This window comes from Choloepus didactylus, chromosome 1 (assembly GCF_015220235.1).
Source record: "Choloepus didactylus isolate mChoDid1 chromosome 1, mChoDid1.pri, whole genome shotgun sequence".
NCBI classification, from domain to species: Eukaryota; Metazoa; Chordata; class Mammalia; order Pilosa; family Megalonychidae; genus Choloepus; species Choloepus didactylus.
This window is the reverse complement of record NC_051307.1, coordinates 54,507,981-54,515,280: the sequence shown is the minus strand read 5'-3', so window position 1 is coordinate 54,515,280 and position 7,300 is coordinate 54,507,981. Positions and strand designations below refer to the sequence as shown.

Sequence of the window (7,300 nt, the reverse complement as noted above, 5' to 3'; positions counted from 1 at the left end):
ACCACTTCCATGAACCAGAACAAATGTATGACAATACAATTAGAAGTTAATAATAGAGGGGCATATAGGGAAGAACTATATACCTATTACAAACTATATACTACAGTTAGTAGTATTTCAACATTTTTTCATAAACAGTAACGAATGTACTATATCAATACTACGAGTCAACAATTGAGAGGGGTTGGTTAGGGATAGGGGAAGATTAGAGTTTCCTTTTCTTTTCTTTTCTTTTTTTTTTTTCATCTTTTCACTTTATTTCTTGTCTGGAGTAATGAAAAGTTTTTAAGAATTGAACAAAAATTAAGTGTAATGGATGCACAGCTGTATGAGGGTACCCAGGGGCAAGTGACTGTACACTTTGGATCTTTGGATAATTGTATGGTATCTGAACAATCTCAATAAAAATGAAAAAAAAAAAAAGAGGAAAGCCATAGAAGTGAGTGCCCATTCTTCTTAAGGCACAACTGAGATGTCATACACACATATCCTTTGCATATAAAGTGAAAGAGCCATACTAAAATATTCTATGCATACTTAATTTTGTAGTAGACAGGATTATGCATATGTGAGATATGAATAAGCCTTTTGTTATGTGCAGTATAGGGAACAAATGCCTGATGTCTTTTGGTATGGTTTATTACCAAAAAATGTGCTATAGAGGGTAATATTTTTCCTTTGCAATGTGTACTAGATTATAAGTATTGGGATCAATCTTAACAGACTATCAGTTCTGTGTCTAACAAGAAAAATCACTGCTCTGCAATGAAAAAAACAAAAAACAGGTGTAACCTGAATGCCAATACAGTATGTTGCCATATCCAGAGACCAGTTGGTAGTCAACAATATAGCTCCTAATCACGATTCAGTGCTGAGAAAATGAGTGAAAACTCTCATTACGACATTTCACGTACTAAATATGTATGTCTTTTGGCATTTGTGTGAAGAAATTGGCAGTAAATGTATGACTAGTTTTCCACATTAAAGTATACTGGAAGCTGTTCAACAAAATCAAAGTAAGTTATTGAGATGAAAACCACTACTTCATGACACCAGTAATGCCCATGATGGCCATGTAAATGATTACATGTGTCTTGTCTTAATGGCACATCTCAGTGATAGGTTTAATACCTTGATGAGCCTACAGCCATCATTTCAGCATCAAAATATGATCTTTATTGTTGAAGACAAAAACAAAGCAAAAGTATTTCTTAAACTACACTCTGGTGGAAATGATAAGATCACTGACAGTTTCACCCTGTCCTAGTTTTTTGAATTTTTTTTTCATTCATTAGAGAAAGAAATTGATTCTTTTAAAAAAATCATTGGGTACATTTACAAACAACATCCAAATGCTGCAACAGAACAGACTTTCCAGAGCTGAATGTAGGCAAAGATTGGATGAGGAACCAAGCACCTAGTTTCTGAGTGGAAGAGCTTCATTGATTTAAAAGGAAGTTTGACCCAAACATCCAGAACCATCTAACAATTAGAGCCATTCACAATGTCCTTATTATGAGTACACCTTTGCTGTGTTAGTTTTAAAAAACAGAATAAGAAGCTGGCTGGATGAGGAATGTAATTTGTGGCTAAAGCTAACTATTTTCAAGCTGGTTATGGACACCTTGGTGAAAGATTACAGACAATATCACCTATCTCAAGAAAAAGGAGTTGGTATAATTATCATGTATTAGTTAGGGTTCTCTTGGGAAACAGAATCGATAAGAGATGTCTCTGATTATCAAATTGTAAAAGTGACTCACGCAACTGTGGGTATGCACAAGTCCAAATTCTGCAGAGCCGTCAACAAACTGTCGACTCCAAGGAAGATGTCCGATGAACTCCTCGGGAAACGAACCGACAACTTCGACGAGCTCCTCAGGAAACGAACCGGCAACTTCGACGAACTCCTCAGGAAATGAACTGGGATCTTCGACAAACGTGCTCGATGAACTCCGCAGGAAACGAACCGGCAACTTTGACGAGCTCCCCAGGAAATGCTTCACTGGGCAGCCGAGGAAGAAGTGAAGGTTCTCTAACCATCCAGCTTATCAGCCTTCAACTGATCACCCGGACCAAATCCAGCCAATTGCATTCTCTCACTGTGGAAGCATGCCCCTTGATGAATCATCAGTCAGCTGCAGTCAATTGACTGATGATCCAACAAACCAGCCCGTTGGTTTATTAACCAGCCTCAAATATCCTCACAGCAATCGTCAGGCCAGTGCCCACTTGACCAGACAGCTGGGTCACCTAGCCAAGTTGACACATGAACCTAACCATAACATACCAATTTTAAATATTATATTTAAATTTTTGAAAATTGATGAATCTAAAATTGGTTTACATGTATGCTGAATATCCTTAAAGGGTTTTGTAGATTCCAAAAGTTTGAGGAAAACTGTTCTAAATCTTACTATTATTCCCAGGATACTGCTCAGGAAAGATTGACAGGCTGGAGGACACTTCCATTTGGCATTTACTTCAGCATCTAAACAAGCAGAAATTGCAGAAGCATAAGAAAACTGGAAAATTGTAAAGTAGATATCAGGGAAGTATAAATTTGAATATAATTTTATTTTATTCCTACAGTATCAACTCCACCAATTTTAATCAAAGTATATTTGAATAGTGTATTACTATAATGTTATTTTTTATTTCTATTCCTCATTATGTGAAATATCTTATTTTCCCTATTGTCATTGCACTATTTTGTTGAGCCTTTTATTTGATCCTCTAATCAGTTTTATGTCCTTTTAACAGTGAATTAAGAAAGAGAATCACAATTAAACTATCTTTGTGTCCATTTAATATGTACAATGGTTTTCCTTTATCTATCATACCCAGAACATGTCATGGAAAGAAACTACTCTAGCAGAATTTATTTTGTATAAAGCTATGATACCTTTTATCCTTTTTGAGAAAAGTACATGTCATTTGTTCTTTTACATGACAAAGCTGTTTTGGTTTTTATTTTGTATTCTCTGCCATATTATCTTTTAGGACTTTCTGGACCCACATTACTATCAGAAAAATAACAAAAGTATTCAGTGTCTTCTTTGACTTCCCCTGCTTTTTTTTCCCTCCTATTTTCAAAACAGGCATGTAGCAGACATCCAAGTCAGCAAAACAAGATGAATTGAGCAGAAGAAGATCATTAGAAGGAACAATGTGGCACTCATCATTTTGCACTGTCACAACACCATCTGTGTTGCACCAGACCAGAGTAACCTTGACATGACAAATAAACCTCTTAGGGGAAATGGGGATTCTATTAATTGTTCCGCTGTCTGCCCAAACATTAGTGATAAACTCTCCTCTAATGCAGCACCATACACAATTGTTATTATTGAATTAACAATAGCAATGAATTATGATTTTTAAAATAACATTTATTTTCTCTGAATGAAAAATAAGATTTAAAGTATTACAGTCTCACTGGCATAGAATAAATATATTTATGTGGCCTTGTAATTATATTTATACCTCACCTGGGGGACTAACTTCAGAAATAAATATTGTTTCCTTCATCTTGCTAATAAATATTGTTCAATAAAACTGTATCATATGTACTCATGGCAGTCATTTCCCTTAACTGCAAAAATGTCTAGGTTATTACTTCAAATCACTTTTGATCTGCAGGCACTGACCACTTTCTGATCATTATTATTATTAACAACAGCACTAATGAAGCTAACGTCTAGTGAATGTTTATATATGCCAGCTGCCCTGATAACTACTTTATGTGGATTAGCTTATTTAAACTCCACAACAACTCTCTGAGCTGAGTCTTTTGCACTTTTTTTGGCAAAGGACCAGACAGTAAATATTTTAGGCTTTGCAGGTGGTATAGTCTCTGCCTCAACTGCTCAACTCTGCCATTGTGGCAGAAGCAGCATTGGCAATATATGACCAAATGAGTGTGGCATGTCCTTATAAAACTTATTAAAAAAAAAAAAAAAAAAAAACAGGCAGCAGGCTGGGTTTGGACGGTGGGACACTCTTTGCCTAGTCCTGATCTAGATGATGAAATTGATGTTTAGCAAGGTTAATTAATTCACCCAAGGTCACTAAGTAGTGAGCCAACATTTGAATCAGATTAACTCCGTATTTCCAAATCCGAGCTCCTTACCTCTAAGTTATACTGTCCACCATATGGTAAAATCTCTCACATCCTCAGAGATTAATGGAAAGAGGAAATGTCCAAATGTTAATGTCTTAACAACTAGAACCAGAATTCCTCTGAGAAGTAATTTATTTATTTTTAAAGGTGTCATGGTAAGTAACTTGGGAAAGCTGAGAAATCTAAATACAATTGTCAACAGGCTCTCAGATAAGAAAAAATAAATGAACAGAAAATTTAAGATGCAATGAGAGAGAATAGAGAGAATCAGGCTATGGATGATTATAGCCTGAATTACAGACAAGCCAACAGATACAAATGATTTTTAAAGAAAAAGACGGGGGTGTGAAAATTAGAATAGCATTCTGTTCCTTTGCTACAAGTAATAGGAAGCCCTACTCAAACAGGCTTAAAAGATAAAGAAATATCTTTTCTCACATAAATCCAAAGGTAGGATGGGCTCCAGGTATGGCATATTCATGGATCCAGCTCTGTTTCTCCGTCATTGCCTGAGCTCTGCCCTCTACTGCATGACAATTTTATTATTAGACTAGCTTTCTCCCCAGGAGCAAGATGACTGCCTGCAGCAACTGTGGCAGCATGCTTCCTTGTTCATGTCTAGTGAGGAAGGCAAGAAAAAAATTTCTCCTAACAATGAGGAAAACCATTCTTTCAAACTGATTAGGCTGAATCCCTAAATTGATAATTAGTCCCTCCAAAATCTGATTTTGGGTTCCTGATTCATTCCCTGGAAAAGAGGGTGGGTTTCCCACCACTGGCCTACCAGACTAACCATACATAGCTTTGGAGCTGCAAATGTGACCATTTCACATGAGTCATATGAGCCGTGGAGGGATAGATGATTATCTGAAAAAAAAAAAATAAATAAAATGGGATTCTGTTAGGAAGGCAGAAGGAGAGACTGGATATGCATAGGGAAACTGTACATCTATAACTCATATAATCAAATACTTATGTGACTCTGGAAGAACAATGACTAAAATATAACAAATAGCACTGGCTTCTGCAGTGCATATACTAAAATTGGAATGATACAGGAAAGATTAGCATGGTCTCTGTACAAGGATAACACACAAATTCATGAAGCATTCCATATTTTTTTTTCATCAATTGTAACAAATTTACCACACCAGTGCAAAGTTTTAATAATAGGGTAGTTTACGGGAATTCTGTATTTTATGCATAATTGTCCTGCAAACCAACAACTTCTCTAATAAAAGAAAAAAAAAAAAAACAAAAAGAAATGGGCTCACCATTAACATGGATCTTGCCTCTGGTTCAGAAATTATAACATTGTACTATCAGTCAACAAACACTGATGTTTTATTTTATTCCAGGCAAAGTACAGACATGGGGTATAAAGAAAAATTTACAGTCACTTGTGGGAAAGAGCACATTAAAAAAAGACAATTTCAAAACAAACTGGTAAGGTGATTAATAGTGGTTTACCTGAGGTGCTATGGGTATACTCTAGAACAAGGGAATCAAGAAAGGCCTCTGGAAGAGATAGTTTTCACTCTCATTTATAAATTTCATAAAAAAGGATTAAGGTTATATGATACATAATCATACTATATATATATACACATATATGTATATGTATACATGTATGCATATTTTAAACAATAAAATGGTTTCCTTACAGAATCACAGATAGGGCTAAATGTCTTTCACAATACTTCTTGAAAGATTCTATATTAGGTACCAGTAAAATATATACAGATATATATATAGGCAACTCATGCATTTAGCATCCTAGAAATTATGTGTATTCACATTCATTGGCAATCCCTTAAAAATCTAGAAATCAAATTAAGGGATTAGTTGTAAAATTATAAGGTGAACACAAAAATAGAATTTTAATTTGTACAAAGGAAACATTTGGAAAATTGCCACAGCATCCTTTAAATGTGTCATTTATTTTGAAATGGGAACATATTATATTGATAGTGTATTCATTTTCTTAATAACTGAATCTGGCATAACTTGCTGAGAAGACAGCTTGCACTTGCACTTAAGGGAAGCATTCGTGGTTATAGAAGTAGTTGAAAATTTTAGAAGAGAAATCACTTAATCTACTCAATTTAGAGCTTTAGAAGGAATACGTTAATGTAAAAAGGAAAGAAGACCCAGAGCATAAATGCTTTTAAATTATCTTTTCCCTAGATAAAAATTATAGTGCCATGTCTTTCAAGCACACATTAAAAATTCAACAATACAGGCTTTTTCTTGGAATTATTTTAAGACAGGTTTTCTCAACCACAGCACTATTAACATTTTGGATCGTATAATTCTTTGTTGGTGTGGGGAGTGGGGGGTATGTTTTGTGCCTTCTTAAGATATTTAGTAGCATCCCTGGCTTCCATTCACTAAATGCCAGTAGCACCCCCTAGTTGTGACAATCAGAGATGTCTCCATACATTGCCAAATATCACCTAAAGGGCAAAAAATGCCCCTGGTTGAGAACCACTGTCTTAAGGAATAATTTTATTACCTATGACTAAATAATATTATGTAAAATTCAAATTCATATTTCACATTAGTATTTTTAAAGTATAAATAATCATTGGTAAGAATAATAAGCTATTTGCAAAGTTAAATTATACCTTCAAAATCTGTTTAAATTAGGGAACATCTAGGTTCATAAGACTCAGGGGGCCATCAGAGGTGAAATTAATTCACATTGATTCCAAAATTGATCATAACACATAAAGACATCACTTCTGGTCTTAGATTTATGATCTATGCCCCCCAAAAGGCCTGAATCATCCATGAACTATGGAAAAAGATAAACAAAACGAAGTTCAGGGCTTGTGGGAGTCCCCTGCCCAGGGCCTTCCCTAATCGCCTTAAAGACTGTGCACATAGCAGCTTGCATGACCTAGGTCAGTTAAGGTTTAACCTACCCTCCTTATAAAACCAGACCTCCTGCCTGCATCAAATGTTGATCTATAGCTTATCTCCTTCTTGAGCTCCTATAATTCTCCTCTCTTTCCTGCACAACATAATTGATCACCCTTATGTGCAGGATCCCCATTCCCATGCTTATGCTCTCATACTCATTGGAATGTCTTTGTCTCAAGCCCCTATAACTGGCTTGACCAGTTTCCCCCGAAGTACAGAGTACTTCCACACTGAGCTCTGAAACAGCTGCCA

The 7,300-nt window shown here is 35.5% G+C and overlaps 1 non-coding gene across 1 annotated transcript; it reads left to right on the top strand.

The window, feature by feature from the left end:
* The first annotated feature begins 5,137 nt into the window (after positions 1–5,137).
* LOC119510361 lies at positions 5,138–5,244 on the top strand. The gene has a single exon (XR_005211902.1). It is a non-coding gene; the product is annotated as a U6 spliceosomal RNA (small nuclear RNA).
* Positions 5,245–7,300: the final 2,056 nt, after the last annotated feature.